This window comes from Erinaceus europaeus, chromosome 6 (assembly GCF_950295315.1).
Source record: "Erinaceus europaeus chromosome 6, mEriEur2.1, whole genome shotgun sequence".
Classification (NCBI taxonomy): Eukaryota; Metazoa; Chordata; class Mammalia; order Eulipotyphla; family Erinaceidae; genus Erinaceus; species Erinaceus europaeus.
The window spans coordinates 49,528,157-49,555,906 of NC_080167.1; the positions used below are offsets into that span (position 1 = coordinate 49,528,157).

At 41.5% G+C, this 27,750-nt stretch overlaps 1 protein-coding gene and 1 long non-coding RNA gene across 9 annotated transcripts in view; one reads left to right on the forward strand and one right to left on the reverse strand.

Moving 5' to 3' along the window:
* The window catches only part of CELF2 (CUGBP Elav-like family member 2), a 554,881-nt gene that overhangs the window by 275,609 nt on the left and 251,522 nt on the right, over positions 1-27,750 (forward strand). Inside the window, exon 1 of one of the 8 annotated variants that reach the window (XM_060192158.1) lies at positions 10,938-11,008. The exons of the other annotated variants lie outside the window; for them this stretch is intronic. The gene's annotated coding sequence lies outside the window, so the exon portion shown is untranslated. Of the gene's footprint in view, positions 1-10,937; positions 11,009-27,750 lie in introns of those variants that run through there. 8 annotated transcript variants of the gene reach the window in all.
* On the reverse strand, positions 21,030-24,201 carry LOC132539013 (uncharacterized). Its single transcript, XR_009550324.1, has 2 exons — positions 24,031-24,201; positions 21,030-21,212 (listed from the first exon to the last, which is right to left on the reverse strand). It is a non-coding gene; the product is annotated as an uncharacterized LOC132539013 (long non-coding RNA).

A 27,750-nucleotide genomic window follows, 5' to 3' on the forward strand; every position in this document is an offset into this window, starting at 1 on the left:
ACATACAAACATAGAAATTTATATAAATAATAGTCAACCCATATCTGTGACCTTGGGGAACAACTACTGTTTCCAGTGGAGAGAAATGGGGACACAGAACTCTGGTGGTGGGAATGGTGTATAATTATACCCCTGTTATCTTATAATTTTGTAAATCAATATTAAATCACTAATAAAAAGGAAAAATGGGCAAATGTAGATAATTATAGAAATAATAGTTAACCCATATCTGTGAGCTTGGGAGAACTACTGCAGTTCTCAATGGAGGGGATAGGCACACAGAACTCTGGTGGTGGGAATAGTATGGAATTATACCCCTGTTACCTTATAAGTTTGTGAATCAATATTAAGTCACTAATAAAAAAGAAAAAGAAAACAAAGATTGTTCATGTGAGGAACTGTTTAATGGAAGCTGAAGATTTCCATAGGTTCTAGAACCAAGCCAGAGAACAGAAAACACTGGGCTAGTGTCATTGTTCTAGACATAAGATCATATTTCAAGCTGTGGTGAGGGCCTAAACCAATTGGAATCTTAGTATTTTGCTCTTTGTTGAAAGCCTTTTAATGCCCATGGGGGCAGTTTGATGCAATAAAAAATGTTACCAGGTTTGAGAACAAAAGCTAATGCAGGGGGAAAATTATGGTGACATTGTTTTCGTTGCTTTGTTTTGAAGGTCTTAAATTTGTCATCTGCACAGAGGCTCACAACTCACCTTACAGACCTTGGTAGAGTTCAAAGTCTTTGAAAAACCAAGGGAAAAACCATTGTGATGCTGTGATCCAGACTGGAAGCAGAGCAGGCACTGGGCTCAGGCTGCCTAGAAAACTCAGACAGCTCTGGAAAATCTGAGTCTGCCCTGACAGGTGGACCACAGCAGAGGAAGGAGAGGCTATCAGCTCAGCATTCAAGTGCAGAGTCAGACAATTTTTAGGTCAAGTGTATTGGATGTTCCTTGATTTATACACACACACATACACACATGCATCTGTAGATATATGTATATACATATAGTCTATAACTTGTTAAACATGATTGATAAATTCTTTTGTTATGTTGGAGTCTAACATGAATGATAAATTCTTTTGTTATGTTGACTTTTGAACAGACCATTTTATACCATAATATGAAAGTTGCCAGTTACATTCAATATTTTAAACCTCTCCAGAGATCTAATATTAGCAACTGGGACTCGAGTAAAAAAAAAAAAAAAAAGACTTCTTAGTAACATGATACACATGGACAAGTGTGTGTTTCCTTTCATAAAAAAAATGTAAATAGATTGTTGCCACTTTAGAATCAAGGCCTCTATGGTGAAAACCCCTGAGCCATAGCTCCTTTTCATAATGTAATATGATTGCTCAGGTGTAAGGTATAACTGAGGACAAATCAATTTGTGTGTTTCTTCAGCTCTCTATGCATCACAGATGCTGTCTTTTATGTTGAGGTGCTTTTTTTTTTTTTTTTGAACAGGCTATGTGTTTTCTTTCTATAAGTGTCTGGGCTTTTGATAACTGGGATTTTTAATCAATCAGCAAAACTGACTTTATGCAATATAATGAGCTGAGAACAAAAGTAAAATAGCTTTTAAAGTTACCTGATTCTCTAGGTGTTTTACTTGCCTCCACAGTGGCTGGTTGATACCACTGTGATGGTGTAAGCACACCAACATCCACCAGACGGAAGATGGCAGTTACACAGTTTGTGTGCAGATCAAATAGTTAAAGTGAAGTTGGACCACTGAGGACTTCAGGATCTGTGAGTCACAGCCGACCTGTTATATGACTGAACACATCAGTTTTCTTGTCATGTGAAAACCACAACATTTTCTATACTGAAACTCGTGCTTTCTTTTTCTTTCTCTTCTCTTCTCTCATTTTTTTTTTTAACTCTGTTGGTGAATAAAAGTTGGAGCTTATTTTAAGCATCATTCTCTACACAAATATTTAAAATCTTCATCCTACCATGGATGAGTACTGTCTGTTCTAGGTGTTACAGAATTGTATAAAGCCTAACAATAGTTCAGTTATAAGTTTGATTACTCTAAACACTCATCTGCAGTGTTGGCTCTCTCTCTCCCCTTCCAGAAAGTTCAGGTTTTACAAAGGCCTGTTTGTTGTTTGAAGCTATTGTCAATTTCATCAAGTGTCTTCTTATAGGGAAATAAGCATTTAGCTGTTTTCATCTTTCCAAAGAAAATGTTTCCATTCCATGGGTCACATAAATACTAAATTATTGCCTCACCCATCTTTAACTATATCTAGAACCTACTCGAGTAAAAAAAAACCTACTTTCCATGTGTTCTTTATTACTGATAATGCAATGAAAGAAATATAGGCCCTTGGTGGAAATATACACACAGTGAGCATTTCCATGATCCATTATGGTTATGGAATCCAGGTAGCTTGAAAGACGGGGGAGGTTAGAGGGGAGGGGACAGTGGTATACCAGGTTAAGCACACAAGTGCAAAGCAAAATGACCCATACAAGGATTCCGGTTGGACCCCCAGCTCTTGCTTCACAAGTGATGAAGCAGGTCTGTAGATGTCTCTCTGTCTCTCTCCCTATCTCCTTCTCCCTCTCAATTTCTCTCTGACCTGTCCAATTAAAAAAAAAAATGGAGGCCAGGAGCAGTGGATTTGTAGTGTTGGCACTGAGCCTCAGCAATAACCCTGGAGGCAAAAAAAAAAAAAAAGATGGAGGGGGAAATCAACATTAATCAAAACTTTAATTAATCTGTGAGGCACACATTTCCTTTTTTCCTTTCCTCCTCCTCCTTCGTGTGTGTATGTGTGTGTGTGTGTGTGTGTGTGTGTGTGTGTTTGTGCCTCCAGTGTTATTGCTGGTGCTTGGTGTCAGCAATACAAATCCCTGGAGGGCATTTTTTTAAAAAAATTTTATTGGATAGTACAGAGAGAAATTGAGAGCAGAGGGAAGATAGAGAGGGAGAGGCAAAGACAGACACCTTTAGACCTACCTCACTGTTTGTGAAGTGTCCCCCCTGTAGGTGGGGAGCCAGGGGCTCAAACCTGGATCGTTGCTCAGGTCCTTGTGCTTAGTATTATGTGCACTTAACCAGGTGTGCCACTGTCCAGCTCCTGGATTTTCTCTAGAATATCCTTTTACTCCTGAATTTCCTTTAGGTAAACTCTTTGATTTATACCAGACCTAAAATCAAGAGAACAAATGGGCTTGAGATGCAGAAGATGTTAGTGGAACCACAGATACTTAACTAGTATTCTAGATATCCCATCTCTTTCTGCCACTCTTGGTACTCAGGCAGCAGGGAGTCTGGGATTCTCCCAGTATACCTGTTATTTAGGTGACAACATAAATTAGGTCCCAGTTTCACCCCTAAATGTGTTTCCCTTCTCACATCTGACTCCATATCCTAGTTTTCTTAAATATATAGACATGTTTTCCAGATCTTGAATGTCTCTATGTCAGGCTAACCCAAACCTTTCCACAAAAAAATTGTTATCCATACTTTTGAATGTTCAGAAATAACTCCTAGCCTCTTTCTGTGACCCATCTATTTGCTCTCAATCCTTATAAATAGAGAAGTTACTCAGAATGTTCCCAAAACTCTGGACTGTCTGTAAGGTATTAGCACCCTGCTGGCCCCTTGGGGCTGTGTGCTTTCATCAGTGAGTATTTTTTCCTGATCTTTGTCCCTGGTGCTGGGAATTTCTTTCTGTAGAATTGTGTGAGGAAGCCCTGCCCAAAGCACACATGTTCAGTGTTGGGGACTTTCAGATTAACCTTTCCATCCAGTTACATTAAATTAGAAGATAATGTTTCTCCAGTTTGGAAATCCAAAATTGGAAGCTCAGTTATTTCTATAAACTTTTAACTGGAACGTGAGCAAAGCCAGCAAGTGATCTGAAGATTCTATCTTTGCTTGTTCATTTGTTTGTTCTCACCTCCTGCCCTTGGTGCAAGTTAAGGGTGAGCCCAGCCAAGGCATAAATGGCACTGGGGAGCTCAGGTACATTTCTGAATATTGGTCTCAGGGACACTTTTGCATTCATCCATGCTAATTGCACTTGCTCGTTCAGCCCTTGAATTTCTAAGAGTTCGTAAAATGTGTGCATTTAGAGTCTATTTCCCGGTTTTTACATTTATACCCAGCTGTTTGTTATTCTGTTCACCATCAGCAGTGGAGTCTCAATGGAGCATGTAATATGCAGCTGTAGCCAGATGTAACGCTTCTGTTCCCTAAGTGTTTCCGTTAGAAGCTGAGAGAGGCAGGCTAAAGACTGCTTGATAGCCAGGCTGCCTGCATTCAATTCCCCTCTGGAACTACACAAGTCCTGCTTGACAATTGTATCTCCTGACCAACCCCAGAGCAGGGTGTGCCAGTGCCTGCCCTGGTCCTGCACATATACCCCACTCTCCTTGTTGTCTGTCTGTGTTCATAGGAAAGGCACTGGACAGCTCATTCTGACTACAGAGTGGGCAAGCATGAAAGCTCCAGAAGCAAGGCTGTTCTTGGGGAACCCCAGACAGCATTCACACCCAGGCTGAGCCTCCATGAAAAGAGGCTCAGAGACCCAGCTCTTCAGTGGAGCCTTTTCCAGGACAAAAGCATAGCAGGATCATTTCTCTTCATTCCAGAGTCCAAGCTTGTTTCCACTTTGCATTTTATTGTTCAGATGTGTGCTTCCTTTTGTGTTTATATGATGTATCTTTGTTTAGAGGCTACAGTGTCTACCAAATTTAATTGCTTCCCTGGAAGGCTTTAAATTGAGGGCAGGGTCTATTAATTGTTAATGCCCTGCCACCAACACAGCAAAGGTATAGCCACTAATTGAGGGTCTGCACATACAGTGACAAGACTTCTTCAGTCTCAGTATTTACCTTTCTGTGAGGACTGACGGCTGTTCCTCTAATCTTATCTTTCATTAAGCATGTAAGTAGGCACTTCATTGATGCAGTGGCCATGCTTGTGATGTACTGTTGTCATGTCTCCTAGAGAAATCATGGGGATTCATATCTGGCTCCCTGTTGCCATCTGGTGGTGTCTTTTTTTTTTTTCCACTTTAAGCTAATTTCTGATGGCAAGATGCCCCCCACCCCATTTTTTCCTTTACTGCTCCCCCCCACAGTGCCCTGTCCCCCTGCCCCCCCCCCCAGTTGGTGATATAAAATCCTTCCTCACTGGTGGCAAAGACAGAAGCATCAGAGTGGCCTGGATGTTTGAATTTTTCATGTCATTAACTAGTCATTGCATGTCTTGTAGCTATTTGATTTGTTTTGCCCACTTTCTCCAAGTTCCTCCTTTGACCTCTCTCTGGCATATAATGCTTGTATTTTTCTGCTGCTGCTTCCCAGCTCATCCTTTCTTAACCCTCCTGCTGGCCACCCAGCACTTAGGGCTCTCAGCTTATTGGTCTCAACTTTTCCTATATATGAAACTTTAATCCTCAGTTCCCATATCCATGCTACTGGGAACACATCTCAATATTTGCTCTGTTGTTTCTGAGTCCGCAGCTGGAGTCTCCAGGCCGCCTGGTTAGGTGGAGGATGGGGGGTTGTATCTACTGCTGAGTGCTGGGTACTTTCTGCTGGGTTCTCAGACTGGCCATAGTTGGTCCATTTTTACAATCTCCAAAGAGCATTAGGAATCCTCCAAAAGGTACTGCAACTTATAGAAAAAACAGTTAAGTGAGGTTTCTTCCCTTATTTATTAAACTCAGTATTTCACAAGATGAAGTGACCTCCCAAATGAGCCAGAGCAATTTTCACTGACATTTCAAACTCCACTTTAAATGAGTCATGAGGTATTCCTGCTCCATTGTCCTGAAACTTTCAAAATGTTCTTTAAAGAGTTTACTTAGCATGTATGAAGGAAAGACAGACATACAGACAGACATACCAGTATACTGCCTTTCTCTGGCATATGCAGTGCCAGGAATCAAACATGAGGCCTCATTTGAAAATTTTGATTTAAAAAAAAAATTCACAAAGTGCAAAAGCAAGAAAGAAATAGGATATAGGTAAAATTCACGGGGCCTGGCAAGTGAAAAGCGTGAGATACTTCTCATCTGAAAGCTAGAAGTAGTAACAAAGCCAGATGGTTGTAGCTTTGGTTGGTTTTTATTGGTTTGGTAAAAACAAACAAACAGAAAAGCCTTGCAGTATCTTGAGCCCCTGGTAGAAAGCTGTGTGGAATTATAAATCCACCATCACTGATAAATAGCAAGGTTGCATCCTTCTGTTCCCAGAGGTGACCGTTCCTGGGAGGACCCAGCCACACCAGCAGGGATGAATGTGCACTAGGTCTCTGGGGCTTGGCTGGGTTGTTTGGGGCCAACTTTAGCCTCCTTGGAGAAGTGCCTCACCTCTTGCCTACCTGTAGCTGGGCTTTCCTTTGTGGGCTCTTCTCACATACCCTCCTGTTTTGCTCCTAAGAGAAATATATACTTCTTAGAAAGAAACCACCTGAGGTGGCGTGCACCAAGTCTCATAGCCAGGCTGTGCTGGTATGTGGTGTGTGAAATTGGATGGCCTCCGACAGTCTTGCTTAATAAGTTATTGAAACAGGATGGTTGGCATTGGGCGAGGTGGAGGATAAGCCTATTAGAAAGTGATGACTCTACTACGAAATGCCACAAAGAGAGTGGTAGTTAATGTTCTGGGCAATGAGACTTTTCTATGACTTCTGCCATCAATATTATGCAGACCTCAGCAGTAAAAATGAATTCTAAAGAAAAAATTTTCTCTCCAGTTGGTGACACTGATTCTGTGATACTTACATATGAGTGGATATAGCCTACATAAATTACATATGGAGGTGGGATTACAACTCTCTTAAGGGCTATGCCTTTAAAATGTGCTGTAACCTTTGTCTAAAGATTCCCACATAATGCCCTTTTAATATTTGGAACCCCACAGATGAGCTTGGAAAAATGATAGTTATTTTAAATTATACTGGTTGATTTCACTTTTATTAAAACATTTCTGGGAGCAATAAAACACACTTACTACATACGACTTTGGAATGAAAAGTGGAAAGCTTGACTAGATATTTGAAACATAGAGGAAGCTAGCTGCTCTGCTTCTCAGTCTACGTAGTTACCCCCTCATTCTCAAGCCATGTACTCAGCCCCACCAGACAAACCCCACTGTCCCCAGGTGGAGCACTGCTGTGATTGTCTCTTCTCTTGCCCTGTCTACCTTTCCCTCTCCTCTTCCTGTCTCTAAAATAAGGAAATACTCAGTTGACTAAAGTATTGTACAGGCAAGAGGCCCTGGCTTCTTCACCTCATCGGGGTAGGGGGAAATGATTAAATAAAGTACCATTCATAGTGGTTTCTCTTTTTGCTTTTTTTTTTTAATTGCCACTATGGTTATTGCTGGGACTTAGTGTCTACAGGATGAATTCACTGTTCCTGGTGGCTATTTTTCCTCCTTTGGACAGAGACACTGAAAGGAAGGGAGAAGAAAGGGGGAGAGAGGACACTTGAAACACTGCTTCATCATTCAGGAAGCATCTGCCCTGCAGGTAGGGGGCACAGGGGCTTGAACCCAGCTCCTTCGATATGGATACTGAGTATGTCACTTCCCATCCCCTATAGCAGTTGGTCTTAATGTTGGGCCTCTGCCTTCCTAATTCTGTCCCACTTAGGGTGGTGAACTGCAGCACTGCCATTTCACTCTTGGGGTCTTTTTCTGTCTCATAATATTTCTGTTTGTATGGAGAGAATGGGAGTGTACCCCCCAAAATGCATACTGAACACTAACCTTTGACATCTGAAGGTGGGACCTTGGAGGTTAATTAAGTTTAAATGAAGTCATGAGGGAGTAGCCATGTGATGGGATTGATGCCCTCAGAAAAGGGTGAGATATCCGAGCTTCTCTTTGCATATAAGGACACAGGCCTCATCCTCCCAGCAAAACCAAAACAGCAATAACAAGTTACTTGCTATTCAGAAAGCAAGCCTTCCTCAAGAATCAAACCTGCAAGTACCTTAATCTTGGCCTCTCCTCCCCAGCCTCCAGAACTGTGCAGAATTAATGTCTGTTGTTCAAGCCATACACTGTTTAGTTTTTTTGTTATTGTAGTTTAACTACTAATGGCAGGAGGCCAGATGAACAGCAGTAAAATACCCTTCACAGAGATGAAGCTAAACAGCAGGGGTATCAGGTGGAATAGAAAACCCCTCAAAGGCACAGGGTGAAATGGTTGGAAGAGAAATTAGTACATAGGAGGGAAGTAAACAATTCTCTGTTCTACGAACAGAGATACAACTTGATGCAAGGTCCTGGTGCCTGTAAGAATAGATGGTACGTAGACAGGATCTGATGAATATTTGCTGAACAAAATAAAATAAAAAATAGAATAAAAAACTAGGGCCTGATGGTTGCACACCTGGTTGAGTATACATGTTACAATGTGCAAGGAACCAAGTTGGACCCACCCCAGTTCCCACCTTCAGGGGGAAAGCTTTGCAAGTGGTGAAGCACTGTTGCAAGTGTCTGTCTCACTCCCTCACACCTGCTTCATATCTCTGTCCAATAAATAAAGATAATACAAAAATAAAATAATTTTTAAAGTAAAAATAAATAATTAAAGTCATTGTGTAAGGAGGGGAGTAACTGACCACACCAGAACATTGAATAAGGGCAACCAAATAAATTACTGCACAGGAAATAGAGATTAACCAGGTATTTCCAAGTAGTTCAGAGTTCTATTGCACCATAACAAAAATTCCGTATAAATGGTACCTTTAAAGAGTCTATGAACTACTACAGGTACTGCTTTATTGCACAGTGTTCTTCTTCTAGCGTTTGGCCTTCTTCTGTAGCCAGTCAACAGCGTCAGGTTGAGCCTGATGTCTGCTTGTTGCTGACTTTGAAAGTGACTGGGATCCATGTGGATTCAGTCGGCTAGGAAGGATCGTCAGTTTCCCCAATAAATGGGTACTCACGGGATGCACCATGAGAAGGTCGATCCAATGCATCCCATTGCACAGTGTAATCTAGATATAAAAAAGTCTGCAGCAGATTAAGATCTTATCAAGCAGTAAACATAAATCAGTATATTTATGTAGAGGAGAACCCCTTTTATGTCTTCTCTTAACACTGAGTCCAGGTCTGATTTGTGCAGATGCTTGTTTTGAATGCCTGCACCTCCAAGTTGTTGGGATCACTCTCACAGTAATCACCAGTGCCCCCTCTTCCTCTGCCTCACACTGATTTGAGGATTGTCTTTGCTTCCTTTTATCCTTAGGGAGTCATGAACCCCCTGCCATTGTCAATGAGGTGAGCACTTTTAAGACTGTGCAAAATATACCATTTTCCTAGGAACCACTAAAACCCCTGGAAATGGGAAGTTTTCCACAAGAATCAACTTGTTATAACACAAACACAGATTGTCAATATGATCTGTTCATCTCAATCCCTGGATTGGTTCTGAAATCCTTTCTATACTGGGGACATGATGTTAATTTGATATGAACTTTTCTAATCTCAGTTTTAAGATCTTTTAAAGAAAATTGCCATCTGGAAAGTTCTCTCTAGGCCCTTTTCTGTGATGCCTATGCTGTGGAATCTTTGTCAACCTTCCATCAGGACATGACTATAATCCCTTTGGAATTGGATGCTTCCTGGAGAGCTTACAATATGTAAACTGATCTGTTTGGATGTTCACAGCCCTGCTACTATATATAAAATTAATTCTGTCAGGATTATTTGGATTTTCATATGTTTGGTGCCTACCTCACTGTAATTTCTGGTGACTAGTCCCATTACTCTGTATCTGGATTTTACTGAAATTATGTAGTATTCTGCTTCTGGGGAAACAGTTATAGTGCATGGTTAGCAATGGGTAAAATCAGGAAAAACTAGAACACTTGTGATAAACTCCTTTTGCATGATCAGAATGTCATTAATAAAATAAAATACAAAGGAAGTCTGGGGACTTAGCTTTGTGCTGATATACAGGGAATTGCCAAAAGGTTGTCTTTCTCTTGGAAACAAAAAATGGTAGATTTTATATACACATCTTGCCCTGTTTTTCTGTTCCCATTCTACTGTGTGCAATTCAGAGCTTTCCAAAATGTAACAACTTTGCTTTAAGCTGAAAGACTTGAAAGTGAGCACAGAAAAGTTCAAGTTCTTTGGAAGCCAGGGTCATAGTCAAGGTGAAAATGAGAACACAGTTGGCAGGCATCTTGGCCATCCCAGCACACAAATGCTCTTGTAGCCTGAGTCACACTGATGTTTTCCTTAACGCCAGATTTCAACCTGGTTTTCCTTTTGCCTGAGACACTATGATTGCCTCCCCTTATCATTCTAGTTGATATTTTGAGACATAATCCATATATCATAAGTCACCCTTCTAAAATGTACAGTTCACTTGAGATTTGAATATATGCACAATACTGTGCAACCATCATTGCCACTTTTAGAATGTTTTTGTCATCACTGGAAGAAGCCTCCTGCTCTCCAAGCCATCAGCTCCCTGTACTGACTCCCATTGTCCCAGCTTCTAGGCAGTCACTCACCTATTTTCTGCATCTATGGGTTTGCCTGCTGTGTATGCTTCATGGAAATGTGGCTTCACAGTATGTGCACTTGTATGTCTGGCTTCTTTCACTTAGCGAAATAACTTCAAGATTGACCATGCTGAGGCATATGTCAGTACTTACTCCTTTTCATGTCTGAACATTATTCTGCTGGGTGGATGCATTCAAGTCTCTGTGCTCAGCAGCTGATGGACATGTGGGTTGGAGTGGCTGTTGTGAAAGCTGCTGCAGTGTACATGTAGCTACACGTTCTGGTGTGAGTGTGTGCTTTTATTTGTTCAGGAGTGGAATTGATGTCTCTAGTGTGGTCAACTGTATGTTTAGCTTTTGGAGGAACTGCGAAATTATTTTCCAAAGTGAATGCACTGTTTTGCCTTCCAGCCCCCACCTCATCTGCCCTCTGCCCCTGGCCTATTCTCATCTGGGGTCCATTTCCAAGGACTCCTACTTTATAGAAAAGAAGAGAACTATATCAAAGGTAAGAATCAAACTCCCAGAATATCTGAGACAAGGCCAGGGCTAAAATGCTGGTCTCTTGATTTCACACTCACCATTCTTTCTGCCACACTATATGGTTGGGGGAGGGGATGAAAAAATTGGTCTGAAATGATCTCTTTGTAATTTACCATCATGAGAATAGTGTTTTGTTTCTTTATTACCTGCAAAGTCATCCAGTTGTGTATGTCTAACCTCAACCTTTTCTCTAAACACCAGACATTGAACTGCCCACTGCCTTCATGCCTTTCTTCCTGGGGATGTGTACTGTGTGTCTCAAACTTCCTAAACCAAACTTCTGATCCCTCTTCCTTCCTGTCCCCATCTCATTAAATGGTACCCACTGACTCAGAAAAAAAAAAGCCTATAATTCCTCTTAATTTTTCTCCACATCCAGCTCAAGTGATCCTGTCAGTTGTATGTAAGTCATCATCGTGTGTAATATCCGAGTACCCGTTCTCACTGGCCAACGTCCCCACCCTCTGTTTCATCTCTTCTGAATACCCCCTTTCCTTAGTCCTGATAGCTAATCACTTTACTATTCACATACCCTACCCCCCACCCAAGACTTTATTTCCAACAAAGAATGAAAGCCAACATTCTCACATCTTCCCAACACACACACACACACACACTCTCTCTCTCTCTCTCTCACCCTCCTCTTAGTTCCCCCATTCCTACAACTCCATGTCCCCACATGGACACCTTGACTCTTTACTGAAGATCCCAGCTTATTCTACTCTCAGTTCCCACTCTGTCCTCAGCCCCTTTCTGGGACCCAGAAGTTTCCTGCTGGCTGGAACCCTCACAGCCTGTCCCCTACCTTCAGTCTCAGGATAGGCTAGCAGCCTGTCCTTTGCCATCTTCTCACCCTGGTTCACACCTCCTTGTGCCCTTTCTCACTACTTGACAATGTAGCATCTGTTTATATTCCCATTTATTCCTTTTCTGTCTCATATGCTGGGTCAAGGCATGTGTCTTTGGCTTGCTGCTCGATCTTGGTCTCTAAGCCAGGACTTGGATGGCACTGAGCACTGTAAATTGCTGTTGAGAAGATCAGGTTGTTTGACTCTTTATCCTGCCTCATTCAGAACCTTTTTGCTGCCAGTCTATATTGGAGTAGCTTTTCATCTTTAATATATTTTCAAAAGCCTTCCAAATGTTTATGTATATATCTGTGTAAGTCTTTCTGCAGCATGGTCTCTTCATATATCAATTTGCAATAATGCCGGGCAGGCGCTCTGAGGCCTCATCTGAAAAATGATCCCTCCCAAGTACCTAAGATGATGATTCTATTATTGTCATTTTTATTACCCAACCTGGTTGTAACACATTACAGCACTGTGGACCCTATTAGCCAAGTGCGTGCTAATAGCCTTGTATTATAATACCCTAGGATATAATGTTGTAATGTAATAATATCTTATTACTGTAGTTCAGCTAATAAGAATTTCACTTACATACACACAAAAAAAAATCCAGGCATAAGAATCTTCTATGGAGAGACTCTTATCTGAAACATAAGATCCACACTACCACAAGGATGTGGGACAGAACCTTTAAAGCACATTCTGATAATTAATTTGTATTTTGTAAGTAAACCTATTATCCTTGCTGTGTTTCACATTGTTGCCTAAAATTCCAGATTATTCTGGTGCTGGCCTCCCTATCTCCCTATTGACTGTTTACTCCATCTTATGCGATTCCCCCCAAATAAGTGAAGCTAATATTAACTTGATGAAGATGGTATCCTGGCATCAAACAGCACACTGAATAATTTAAAGAATACGATGCAGTAGTCAGGAACATGCTCCTTAGCTGTGATCTGCAGTGGGCTGTGCACAGAGGCTGCACTGTATTTCTCATCTCCAGTGTCCTCATCTGTAAAATGGGAGGAATACCTGTAGCTTCTTCCTGCCAGCTGTGTGAGAATCAGTCAAGTGCTGGGTTCATAACAGAATTCTCGGCAAATGTTAACTGCAGCCACTATTGCTATTACTGTCTTATTGCATGTGTGCAGTCTGCATGCAGAAATGATTTTTAACAAAGTGATGCTCTATGGCTAGCAGGTAAAGAGAAGTAGATAGGCTTTAAGTAGAGCAATAAAATGCAAATGTATTCCTTGTGCTTTTCCCTCAGAACTATATCTCAGCCAGCTCCTTACACATAACAAATAATACACAGATAGAGACCCCCTTAAGGTACCATACACATCTATAGCCTATTTAAAGAACAAAAATGGATCTTTCTATAGCACCAAATATGGCCAATATGGCCATACATTTCCTGTATTTATTTAGTTGTTATTATAGGAGTTCACATTCTTACTCTTTTTTCTTTCTTCCTTTTTTTTTTCTTTCTTTCTGTTTTAAATCTAAGCCAAGGGGTGTGTGGTGGGGGTTGGAGATAGAGGGGTTGTTACTGTAGATGAGTGAGAGAAAATATCATTTTAAATGACCTTAATTGGTTTAGAAACTTAAGGACTTCATCTGAGAGTCTACCTGTTTTATGAGATTGAGTTAGAGCTCGGGAAACTTAAATGTCCCTCCTGCAGAAGCATGTATTCCAGTGGCTCTGGAACATTCCAGAGCATCAGAACTTGACAGGACTTGTCTGGGACACTGAGTGACCAACCCTTCTCCTAGAAATCAGAACTGTCACCAAGAAGCACCACTGCCTGCAGTTGGAGCTGTCCTCTGAGCTGTGAGCCTGAGGCCAAGCACAGGGTAGGCACTCAATAAATACTTGTTGGTTGGCTGCATCTAATGACACCAAAATGAAATATAAAGGGAAGATAAAGTATATTAAGGCTCTCATTAGGCCCATTGCCCGACTCTCATTAAGACTGTCCTGATTTCTTTTATGTCCTGGGCATGTGGGCTCAGTGCTCATTTTCATGGCTTCCATCTCCCTGATGTGCTATCTTTGCCATCTCCTCCAAGGTTCTCCTCATTTACCCTTTCCTTTCTCCACTCTTTTTCAAGTGCTAATAATAGCCAACAGAGCTCTGTGAAAGTGTGTGCATGAGAATTCTAACGCCTCCCTTATCATTAATCTCATTTTACTGGGTCTCTCCACCCTGTTAACATAAAGCTAGAACCCTTGGTCTGTTGCTTCCTTTTCTAAAATGTTAAGTTGGATTGGAATTGCCTCCCCTGAGCTCATGTTTGATTGAGTCATGGGGGAGGAGAGAAAGATTTACAGAGCAGTGATAACAAAACAAATTGGACTGGTAGAGGCGGAACTGTTTGGAACCATGATATTGCTTCATTTATTTCCTTCATATTTTTCTGAGTGTGATGAGCACTTGGGAATTTCTTCAACGGAACTGAATTTTTTTTTTGGGGGGGGGGCTTTCACATCCTTTCAACTCTAACACCAAAACATTTTAGAGAAAAGTAATATATCCTGTTAATAAAACCAGAACTCTAAGTTGATTTCCTCTGACCTATCACTAGTTACAAGGGTGACTTCTCTGCAGATACTGAAAACTTCTAGATATTTTTTCCACTATGTTTCTGAGTAGAATTTCCCATTCTTTGCTCTCAACCAACACGAGTTGAGTTTTAGTATTTTCCAAGTACGTCCTATGGAGCACTAGGAGGATGCTCTATGTATTTAAAGAAAAGCACCGCAGAAAATTAAAAGGCAAACTTAACATCTTAATGAGATGAAACAGGTGTCTCTAATTCAGGATGTGAGAATCTTTACCACTATTCTATCCTCTTGGTGGTAGAGTGCTGTCCTGTGTCAGCAGAAAAGATCGTGGGAAGTCTGGTGTGAAAATCCTCGAGTAGCACCATCATTCATCATCCCTAAAGAAACCTCCAAGGTATAGGAAGCTGTTCCTCTTTGTGCAGCCAGATACGACAGACACAATTTGGATTCCTTTTCGCAGCGGCAGAACAGTTCTTCCAAGCAAATGTAAAGCACTAAAGACCCAGATTGTCAGTAGTTCTGTCACTACTACCTGAGACCTCTGTGCCTGTACTCAATGCAATTCCTGGTTAAATTCCCCTGTAGTGCAGAAATTTTCTTTCTCTTGTTCTATTTAGACAGGCTCCCACTGCCTGCTATAACTCAGCATCCATTTACAGATGTTCTTCTAGAGTAGAAATACATTAGAAAGGTCATGGTTTTGGTTTGGACTTTTTTTTTTTCACCCAGATGTCAACCTTCAAAATTATAGGAAATTCAACTTAATAGTAATTTGAAGCTCAATCAGAATTAAAACAGATATCTAGGAAGTCATATCTTTTCATGTAAGAATTGCTGGGGGGAAGAGGTAGGGAGTGGCATATGGGGTAGAACAAGCCTGTTACAATGTGCAAGGACCCAGGTTCAAGCTGCTGGTTCCCACCTGAAAGGGGAAAGCTTCACAAGTGGTGGAACAGTGTTACAGGTGTTTCTCCCTCATCTCTCCATCTCTGTCCCCTTGTCTCAATTTCTTTCTGTCTCTATTCAGTAAACAAATAGAATTCTGCATTTAGGCCTTCTGGTTCTCACTGTTGCACTCCCCTCAACACTCCCTCTCCCCCAGGGCTGTATTCCAGTTAGCAATGCTTTGTGTGTCTTGTGGCTTTTCCTACTCACTAGAAAATGTCAGGGAAGTAGTTTAAGTTGTGCAAGCTATCAATCTGTGACACTGTCAAAGAGTGCAGTTTGATAGCAGCAGGTTATGACTACTGTTGACAGTAGAAAAGTTGAGCTTCCCCCCATTTCATTGGACTGTCACTGTTGATACTTCTATTTTAAAGGCAATGGTCAGAGATGCATCCATAGCTGTTTCTGTGGTGTGTTTGTACAAATGGTGAGAGAAGAAGCCAAATGTGTTTCACAATGAGATGGTGGATTCCAGAGTACAGAATAACCTCATTTGCTTAGGGAATTTAACTTCTCACTCTAGGATGGTTATTTGTGGTATTGAATGTTTCTTTTCTTTCCTTTCATTCTTTCTTTTTTTATCGCTGGGGCTCAGTGCCTGTACTATGAGTCCACTGCTACTATGGCTGTTTTTCTTTCCTTTTCTTTTTCGGATAGGACAGAGAGAAATTGAGAGGGGAGGGGAAGATAGAGATAGGGGAAGACGGACACCTGTAGACCTGCTTTATTACTTGTGAAGTGAGCCCCCTGCAGGTGGGGAGCCAAGAGTTTGAACCAGGATCCTTGAACTGGTCCTTGTGCTTTGTATTATATGCACTTAACCTGCTGCACCACCGCCTGGACCATGATAAATGTTTCTAATGCTTCCCCATCCTTGCATGCCTCCTACCCCCACACAATGCAGGTACACACTTCTGATAGAAGAATATCGGCATCTGAAAAGAGTTTGATCACCCTCACTTGACAGTAATACCGTGCTTGTTAATACCCCCTTAATTGTGAAAAACGCATCCATAAGACAGCTAGGGGCACTCCAAATGTTCTAATGTGATCTCTTACAGAGAAATGTCATTTTCAGTTCAGCCAATCTGGCTGTTATTCACCTACTGTAATTACGAGTGTAGGTGTATGAAATTGGTGGGGGGAATGCAAAACACATGCACACAGATCAGTGTGTTGCATGTAAATGTTCGTAATACAGACTGCCTAATTGAAGTGAGTGACAGGGAGCACAACATCATTGCAACTTTCAGGAAAACAGAAATTAGGTCTTTCACAGCCCTGTCTTTGTCTCAGCCGTGTCTCTGCATGCTGCCTTCATGGATAAGGAGCCAGGGGAGCTACAAAATATGTCCGGAGTTGAGTGGGATCTTGGGTGTAGCCTGTTAGCATGAAAAATTGGCAAGAAGGAAATCATTTCTTGTTTTCTGCATGATCTTATGTAACCTTGAACAAACTGTTCTGTTTAAAAAAGAAAAAAGTTTTACTTTTCTCTTACTGAAAAACAAAACATCTGCCTTATTTTTGATGACTGCACTTTTGATTCTCCCCTGCCCTCCTTCTTTTAAAAAATACATTACGTCTCAGAATATGCTTCCCACTTCCCAAGTGTTGGATTGCAGATGGGAGTCTGGACCAGGAGAGCCAATAGCTGCTGTTTGAACACTATTTCCATTGTTAGGAGGGTTGCAGTCTGTGCTGGCTTCCATTTTAGATTTGCTATTGCCCTCCTATGTCAACATGAGTACACCACCAACTGTGTCTGATTCTTTGTCCAAGAGGAAGGGATAGGGAGAGGTTCAGGGTGAGGACTCGGGAAATGCAACACGTCATTGCCTCCCCTCAGCCGGACTCACTTAGCAAAGTGCCCTTACAGGGTCAGCCAAATCCCTTCCCCTTTTTTCCTTCCTGTTGCTGTTTTTTGTTTTGTTTTTGTTTTTCTGGTCTCTCTTCTCTTTGGCCTGAGTTCTAATCTCTTCATTTTCCTTTTCCAGAGCAATCCAACAAATCACAGTGTTTCTGTCTCCCTTTTTAATGCCCCACCTCAAGCTACCTTCCAAATACTTTGAAAGTTCTGAATGAAAAGGGAAATGTCTGTCCCATGTACCTGCTTCCCTGTCTCTGGGTAGTTACTTTGCTTTTCTTTGAATGAGTTGTATAGAGACAGGGTTGTGGGGGATGCCACATGGGGTGTCTCCTACCACTGGAAGGCGATAACAGTATATCCTTGGCATTGGCAGGTCCCTATGCCACCTGTTCCACATGTAACACCTGAGCGGAGGGCCTGCAGAATCCTTCCTGGCTTCTCTCCTTCCCCTTTCTCTATGGTTTCCTGATTTCTTGGCCTCCTGCTAAGGACAGGGAACCAATGGAAATGGGCTGAGTTAATGAGCCTCAGAAAATGGGGCTTTGAGAACAGAAAGTCTGTGTCTTGAACTTTTTGTCCCCACAGTTTGCAGAGAGAGTAAGTGCAAGTAAATTGGCCTTGCATACTCTCTGCCTGGGTTGATCTCTTTGAAATGAGAACAGTCATGGATGCTGGCCATGGAGTCAGTTAGCTCCTCAGACTTGACTGAGATGTTCTACTCCAGAAAGGGCAGCAGTAGGAGTGCTGGAAACATTGGTATCACCCAACTTTTCCCTCCTCGACTTGGGCAATGGGTCTGATTTGAGCCACTCAGACTGGATTGGCTACTGGGGTCATTGAGCAGTTCTCAGAATTCAGCATGTGAAGACTCTCTGTGGATGGGATTCTGCCATGAGGATTTTTCTATCTAATCAGGCTGTGTATCTTTCACCTGAGAGGCATCCAGGGAAATACATTTAAATACAACAACAAACAACAATAAAAAAGGGCAACAAAGGGAAAATAAATTTTAAAAATACATTTAAATGCATTCAAAATAAGTTTCCGCTATTACAGAGTTATACCTCATTCTGTTACCTCTTCTTCTTCCTTTCCCACCTTTAAGTTACAGTGATATATAATTTTGCATCAACAGATTTCCGTATTTTTGTTCCAGTTAACCACATGTTTTAAAAGGACTGAAGCACTTTACCTGGGTTTTCATAGATATACTGTGAATTCTTTGTTAATTCAATTTGAATAATTTTGATGACTTGGTTTGTGGGTTTTAGAAATACTTGTTTTTATATAGAGTAAGACTGCATCTGGGTAATTTGAAAAGTACATATGTCTCCCATGTGATACTACCAGTCACTGTTAAGTTTGGTGAGTGGTTGCTGGTATCTTTAGACAACAGTGTCAGTGGATACTTGACCTTAACTCCTCCAGTTGTGAGGGACACTGAGATGATGTCCATGAAACAGTAGACTTGACTTGGGAGGTACGCAGTGACCACCCTTGGTGATGAGTCCTACACAGCCGATGCTTAGCTATAGAGTACTGGCCAGGGGATACCTGACCAGTCTTGCCTCTCATTTCATTATGTGTCTCCTTCATCACTGCTCCAATCACTTGTCTTTTCCTATTTTCCCATTCCATGGTTACTATGCATCTTTAAGAGAAGGTGGTTGATATTTAAGATAGTGGTGCTTCAATGTTACAGTTTTATTTTTGACAAGGAACATTAACAAATATGTCATCTGCTTTCATGATGATTTTCAAAGGAAGAAGACAAATCTCATTGTATACTCACAGGACAATTTTATAACTTAGTTTTAATTTATTACATTGTCCTTACTGAGCTCGCTTTCAAGTGGACAGGAGGACACTAGATTGGCACTGCGTATTTTAAACATCAAGGTTAAATGGAGGTCAGGCAAGAGAGATAAATGCTCCCAAAGGAAAATTACAAACCCCTTTTTCTAGCATATTCTGAGAGGCATAAATCCGCTAGTTAAAATAGATGGAGAAAGTGGTCATAACCTATATTTCATGTGTTTTGTATCATTTATGCAAATGTTCAGTTACCCAGAATAATTGGAAAAGATGTTGATGGGGAGCCATTAGATCATATTTCATGTGACTTTCCTTTTTGTGTGCTTTTCCTAGTGCACGAAACAAACAGGTAGACTGTGTATTTATAGAATGCCTTTCAAAGTCCAAGTTGATAACTGTTAATTAATTTATTTATTTGATAGTTGTTCTTATACTCTCTAGTTTGTTTAGAACTAGTATCCCCATGACCTGGGAACCTTGTAAATAGGGCACATTTCAGTTTCTACCAAGTTTCTGGTCTGAAATAATGGGAAGAAAGAACAACAGAATGGAACTTCTTTGCCTGTAAAGTAGGATCATTTTACATAGTATAGTTTTAGCATAGATTCAGATGATACAAGCCTATAATGTGCATTTCCTTCTTTCAGAAGTTTCCTTTCATCCCTGTCACTCATCCTTCCTGTACCCCTGATGAATGAGTGAGACAGATGTGGTTCTATATAGGTTTAAAGATCTGATCTAACCCTGATACCCTGAAGACTGTGTTCTGAAGAGGGAAATGACCTAGTTTGGATGTCAGTTGCTTGCTCAAACACTTAAAAAATATGTTTGTTTGTTTATTGGATAGAGATAGAAATTGAAAGGGAAGGGAGAAATAAGAGGAGAGAGGGAGAAAAGAGAGAATGACAGAGACCTCAAGACCTGCAGCACTGCTTCACCACTCTTGCAGCTTGCCCCTGGAGGTAGGGACCAAGGACTTGAACCCCAGGACCGTATACACTCAGCCAGGTAACTACCAACCAGCCTCAAAAACACTTCTGAATTTTATTGAGGAAATGCTTTTTAACAAGTTGTTGTCACAGTGATACAGTTTTAGATTTCCCCCCAAATAGTTGTCAGTACATGTCACCCACCACAAAAATGTCAGCACCATAGGACAGAAGGTCCTCAGCCTTTTTTTCTACTTCTGCCTATCCCCCACCCCTTGAGTCCTTAGAATTTCTGGGCTAGTCCATGATTTTTCATTCTGTCTTGCTTTATTTCTTTTTATTATTTTTTATCCTTTTGTTGCCCTTGTTGTTTATCATCGTTATTGTTATTATTACTGTCGTTGTTACTGGATAGGATAGAGAGAAATCTAGAGAGGAAAAGACAGAAAGGGGAAGAGAAAGACAGACACCTGCAGACCTGCTTCACTCCCTGTGAAGCGAACCCCCTACAGGTGGAGAGTGGGAGTGGGGATCAAACTGGAATCCTTATGCCGGTCCTTGGCTTAACCAGCTACACCACCATCCATCTCCCGCTTTATTTCTTAAATCCCACTTATAAATGAAATTACCCAGTATTTTCCCCTCTTGTTCTGACTGACTTCATTTTGCATGATGTCCTCCAGTTCCAGCCACATTGTAATAAAAAATAAAAATCTCATCTTTTCTTTTAGTTAAGTTGTATTCTGGTACCTCAAGTTCCGTTTCTGCTCATCTGTCATTGGAATGTTGCTTTCACCCAAATACTTGGCTTGGGTTTGGAAAGCTGACAGATTTGTAAACCTAGTGCAAAGGCAGGATGCCATCTTGAATATGCTTGCTTGTGAATTTTTGCTTCTTTTTTCCTCTCCCAATCTGAAGTATCCCCTATCTAGCCATTTCTAAAGGTCCCCTTTCAGTCTCAACTGCTTTATTATTTAAATCCCATCTACACCACTCACCAGAAGCAGTGCTCAAATCTGCTTTTATATTTGAAAACAAAGCTTTAACAGCAGCCAGGGGAGTCACACAGAAGAGTAGTGATTTTTGTGACGGTGGCCTAAATCCAAGAAATGCATTTAGAAGGAGTTTTTGTTTGTTTTAGGCACACCTGGTTCCAGTGCATTTGTCCATTGAAAATGTAGACTACTGAGCTCCTGTGTAGATAAGAGAGAGTGAAGGAAACAGGAGATTTGTGTTATAGGTAGAAGTATATGCTCACCATGCTATCTGATACTCTACAGTTCACGATTGAAAATGCATCTTCTAATCACACAAATAATTCATCCTGTGTTTAAAACACACTCTCACACTCCGTACTATTTTGGGGTTACCCTAAAAGTAGGACTTTGTTGTTCTTGTAGGCTGGAATGAATGGTTAAGTTGCCTGATTTTTCTAAAATGCAGAGCTAGGAAGATGTTGCTGACAGCTTGCTGTGTGGTTTGTAACCAGTCAAGTAATAATGATTTATTACACTGGTACAAACTTCTCAATACTGTGACAGCCCCTGTACAAGAAAAGAGAAGTGCAAGATGTGGTTATAAGCATAAATCTACAAAATACACTGAGGATGCAAAATGAGAGAGACAGAGTCAGAAAGGGAGGGAGGGAGGAAGAGGGAATGAAGCTGGGTCTTTGAAGACCTCTTACTGTGGAAGGAAAAGGATTGAATTGGATAGGAAGGGAACCAATGATTATCAGTCTTAGGAGTCAGAATGAAATGTTTATCTGGAGTGCCAACTTCCATCTTGATGGAAGCATCACAAAATGCCTAAGAGAACATGGGTTGGCAGATTTCATTTTTAATAAAAATCCTTGTCCATGAATCTCAGGTGAAGACACTAGGAACTGGTGCTAGAAGTGAATCATTTTGATTGATGAGGACATTCCAATCAAAAGCAAAACATTAGCAGTCTGAAAGGGCAGAGGCATGCGATTATATACACAGAGGAGGAGGCCAAGGAGGAGGAAAGTCATATTCCAAGCTCCCAATCATACATTGAGGGGTCACTCCCTTTGAGAAGGAAGACTAATTTAGTCACCTTTAACTGGTTTCCCCCTCCCCCATTGGTTGACCATACTCCTAGAATGAGTTTCAGGCCCCAAGAGGGTTTGTATCTGTGAAGAATAAGAACTCCTCCTGTCCCAATGAAAGGTTGCTTTGAGACATGACTATAAAAACAAGATGCCCCTGACCTAGCTTCGAGAGATATTCCTAGAGCTAGTGAGCCCATGAGGTCAAGATGAGTGAGAGCATGTCTGAGAAGAGGAAGCCTGGAAGTCCCCAAACCTATATTGACATCTTCCCTCCTCGTACTCAGAGAGCCCCAGTCTTGTGAGAGGGAAGAGGCATTTTACAAATGCCTTGAAATCCAGGTAGGTAATTACCTGGAGGCAATTTTTATGTTGCTAGAGGTTAATCCATGGAAAGGAGGAAAGGAGAAGGAAAAACAAGTGGCTGGCCAAATAAACAGTTGCTCACCAAGGAACTCCTGTCTAGACGCACCAGAGAGCAGGCAGGGAGGGGAGACTGCATTTAAATAAGCATTGATCCCAGAATGGGCTCTAAGGATACAGACAGTACTGAGGCAGCAGCATAGTCCCACTTTCTTCCTTCTTTTTGAAGTATCCCTGAAACTCACTTTGAAGGGGCATGTCTAACCTGGAGTAGTGACTGTCAGGGTCACAGTCCATCCCCAAACCCAAAAGTCATTCCTTCATCCTGCTCCCTCGGAAAGATGCAATTCCAGATGCATCTCTCCCCACAAAGAACAGTAGATGCACAGGACTGATTCTGCTTTTTGCTGTTCCAAAACATAGAGAAAATGAAAGGAAAAGAAAAGAAAAAAACAGCTTTGGTTTGGGATTGCCTGGGAATAGAAAGAAGAGCAAACAGAATGAAGGCTTGGAGTACCTGGCATAAGCTGTGGTCTCTCTGATGGGAGTTTAGGGAAGGTTGAGCTGCCTCATGAAAGTGGAAAGCAACAGCTGTCAGGACAGAGGACCCAGAATCAGAGCAGTGGAGGAAGACTTGGCTTGAAACTCTGTGAGATTCAGTAGCCCGGTCACTTAAGGAAAAATAACCCTTTTGAGCTTCCCAGGCCTGAAAATTTTCAAATATGCAGTTACCATATACTGATGTCAAAGCTATAGCAATAATTTTCTCTGCATAGCTTCAGCCCTCACCAAGGAGCTTAACCTCAGGAGAAACTCAAGACCAGTCAAATGGACCATGTGTATTTTTTTCTGGACACCCATCCTTTGAAATCTTACCAAAAACCCCCACCTTTGAAAGTAGGGGCTTGTGCTCAAAGGGGAGGAAGAAGAGAGAGATGGAGTCAGAAGAGGGGGTTGAGTGTATCTATTTAAACATGCTGTGCTATCTCCCTGGCTTTGGAACATTCTTTTAATTGATGCATTATTGGTTTGTAATATTATGGAAGTTAAGGGGCAACGCTTTAAAACAGCTCACCACACCCACCACCAAAGTTCTAGTGTTCTCTATCAAAATGACTCAACTCGTACCTCTCACCCCTTTCTTTCCCTCCCAAAAGGTTTTGCTGCATTTTTCCAGATTATTTATTTATGTTACAAACATAGTGAAAGCATCCAGTAATTATCTTTCACTTTCTGACTTACTTCACTTAGCACAAACACTCCCAGCTCCCTCTATTCTACCCCCGAAGGCCTCATTTCATCTTTCCTAATGGCTGAGGAGTATTCCATTTATTATCTACCCCACAGTTTCTTTATCCAGTCATTTGGGGGGTGGGTATTCAAGAGGATTCCATGTAGACATCAATATTTGAAATGTAGAATGTTACTACTTTATATTTGAAAGCATTATTGCGCTGTGGGTGCTGTGCACAGCATTTCTAGTTCAGAGTCATCTGGGATCAATTAAGCCAAAGCACCATAGATACAAGGTTTATTTCTTGACAACATGAAATTAAATGTTCTTTGAATATACCTACAGTTTTAAAATTGGAGTACTCAGATAATAAGCAGTAGCCCTGAAGATCAGTGTTCATCCAGTGAAATTATTCACCTGATTGAGGGAAGCTTCATTCACAAGTTCATTCAACAGATATTTCTAGCTTCTGCAGTGTGGCAGGCCTGCTGGGTAAAGACTTCATACCCTCCTCTGGGAGTTTAAGAGTTCTGGATTTTGACAAAAGAATATTGATTGATCAATAGAATCATCTCCTTCTCTTGATAGTCATCTCAGTTCTAGAATCTAGTGAGGGCTTCTGAATCACTTTACAGTGCTCCCTGCTTTTTCTGACTTTCAGATTTTTACTCCTCAACTTAAGTTTAGTGTTAGAAATAACTGATTCCTCACAGCAAATTGCTCTCCTTAGTGCTTCTCATCATGTTCTGTGGTCATTTAAGCTAGGAATGGTCTGTTTAAATAAATAGCACATTGTTTTCCTAGAACCCCCTGGGGAAGGAAAAAAACAAGCAAAAGTAAAATTAAACAATATTTTTTGGCTTGCAAAATGTCAAACTCTATGAAAGAATTTGTAAAACAACTATTGACAATTACGTGATAGTAGTTCAGTTTAAAAGCAAATCCATCAAGAATAAGGGAAGTAGGGTGGGGGGTATAGCATAATGGTTATGCAAAAAGACTCTCATGCCTGAGGCTCTAATTTCCCAGGTTCAATCCTCCATACCACCTTAAGGCAGAGCTGAGCAGTCATCTGGTAAAAGAGAGAGAAAGAGAGAGAGAGAAGTAAAATTTCCAAGTAAGTTGAATCTTTCAACTTTAAATACATAGTCCTTTCAACTACTGTCATGAATTTTCTTTCAGTGTCAGGAAGTAAACACAGGGCCTTACACATCCTCACTACTACTGAGCACCCTCCCCCGCCTAAAGTTTATTCTTCTTAGAGAGGGAGAGACACCACACCACCATTCCACCAGCCTGGAGTTCCCTTGCCACTATTCATGGTGCTCTCATGTGGTATCAGGGATTGAACTCAGGACCTCAGGCACAACAAAACCTGTGCTCTACTAGGTAAGCTATCTCCTAGGCTCCTGATATGAGTCTTTTATCTCTTTTATCTCTTCCTCACCCAGTGACAGTCTAAAATCTTGATATATAGAGCATGAACACCAGGGATAAAAAGCACATTCAATTGGACAGAGACTTTTAGCTGACCCAAATAGCAGCTCATTCACGAGCTAATGTGACCTGCAGTCAGAGAGATGAAAAATCTGTTGTTTGAGCTGGGACTCACCCAACAGAAAGCAAGCTCCACAGTGGTCAGAGTAGCATCTAAAATTAGATGGGGACAATCAACACTGCCACTGGCGGAGCCCTGCAGCCTGACCTCAGTTGCAGGAATTTCTCTCTCTCAAGACATGTGTGAAATGTGTCCCCTGTCCTATTCCTGACAATCCTCTAAGCTCATGGAGATTCCTGTGAAGTGTCTTAGTAGCAGAAGAATTGAGTGATTCAGCAATTTATTTTTGAGGTTGGTTTTCTGTTCTTACCTCCAGAATTGTTCCTTCTGTTACTGAGGATTTCCTCATTAGTCATGACCACTGGGTGTTGGAACTCAGATGGCCACTGCCATTGTCAGAGCATCTGCACTTGCTTTGTAACTAGTACTTTGTATTGTGTGCTAGTGTTTGTGTCTTCGTCATACTAATTCTTTATGCCAAAAAAAAAAATGCTTTAGTTTCTTCTAGAAGACTTGGCAGTGAGTTGTATTACTCAGGGAAATTCCTTTCCACTGAAACCCTAAGATTCTTTTTGCAAAGATGTGGAGAGAAAGAAATTAAATGAATGTGTTGATTTACTACCTCATAAACAGTCTACTATGATAGAAGTTTCCTGAATTATTTGAATCACAAGGGGTCCTGGGAAGGGGCTGCTAGCAGAGTCATTATAGGAGTCAGGAGTATGGGGAGAATCTGGGCATGGTGGCATGCCTCGGTGGCCTTCATGGAGGAGGAGGAGGTATTAGATCAGAATCAGGAAGATGAGGTTGTGTGGGGGTGATTGATACAGAATAGGCTGGATAGAAAGTGAGCCAGATGGCACCAAACACAAGGACCTGAGTAAGGATCCTGTTCCAAACCCCCGGTTCCCCACTTGCAGGGGGTTGCTTCACAAGTGGTGAAGCAGGTCTGCTGGTGTCTATGTTTCTCTTCTGCTCTCTGTCTTCCCCTCCTCTCTCCATTTCTCTCTGTCCAATCCAGTAACAACAGCAATAACAACAACAACAATAATAACCACCACAACATTAAAGAACAAGGGCAATAAAAGGGGGAAAAATAGCCTCCAGAAGCAGTGGATTCGTGGTGCAGGCACTGAGCCCCAGCAATAACCCTAGAGGCAAAATAAATAAATACATTAATTAGTTAATTAATTAATTAAATTGTTAAAAAAAAAAAAAGGAAAGAGAGCTAGAGATGAGTGTGGATGGAGCCGAAGGTGGAAAGGGGGGTTATTTGTGGGGAGGTCATTAGTATGAGACCAGGTTACAAGTTAAAGGGGGTTGTTCAGACCTCATAGAGCGGACCTTGGAGGACTTTGGTGTTCATCTCAGGAACAGGGAAAGCTATTGGGAGCCTGTGAGCAGAGAAGTGACTGATCTGGCTTTATGCTGTGTCTTGACATCTGTCAGGTGTTTTGTAGCAAAATTTCCCCCTGAAATTTCTATTGTTGTCCTAGCACCACACACTTTTTTTTTTTTCATTTTTATGTCTCCGCTAATGAAAATCCTGATATGACATGTGCTGTGCTGGGTACAGTATACGTTGATCACTCCATGACCCTGGCAGCCTGCTTAAGTCATCACTATTATTGTCACCTCCATTTGGGGTAGAGGAACCTGAGACTCAAGTGGACTTAAGGCTAGGCCCCTTCCCTCCAGCTCACCCTGTCAGTGTTAGGTAGAACCCTAGTCCCATGTGCTCCATGGCTCACAAAGCTCACCCCCACCCTTGCACCCCCCCCCCACCTGAGGGCAATGGTGTGGCACCATATGTCTGATAGGGTGTGAGGTAGTTGCATGTGACAGTCATCTGGGTGTGTACAAATTGTAATTTCCCTGTTTGAACAGGGCTCCTTAAGTGTTAGGAAGTAGTTGCCAGGGGGCAGGGGGCAACAGATAGGTGTATGTGACTTTGAGCAAAGAACCCCAGTTAATGTGGGCCCCTCTCCCCTCTGAGACCACTAATGTGGCATGTGGCAAAATGTGAACAGAGCAGTCACCTGGCACTCTTCCTGCAGGGAGGGAGGGAGCTGAATTTGCAACTTCAACTTGACTTCCAGTTCCCTCCTACATCCAGCCATTAGCTACTTAATGTCACTCTGACCTTTTTATGCCTATTGACAGTGCTGCCCCAGGGAAGTTACTTTTGTGAATTAGAAGAAGGAAGCAGCACTGATCTTGGAAATGTGTGGAGTGAAATCAGTTCTAAGGAGGAAGCCCTTAATCACAACCTCTTCCAGGTAGTTGTCAGATTTAGCAGCTTAACTTACTCTGCTCATGGTATTTTATGCAAACCAGCTTTCTGAGAGCCAGTGAAGATATATTATCCAGGTGCTGATGACAAACTAACCCTCAGGTGTTCTCTTTCTGAATTTGCAAAGTCAAGCTCCTCACACATTTGGCAACATCTATAGCACAGTGCCGTAAATTAGTACATTGGAGCTGACTTCCTGTTTTACAAGGAAA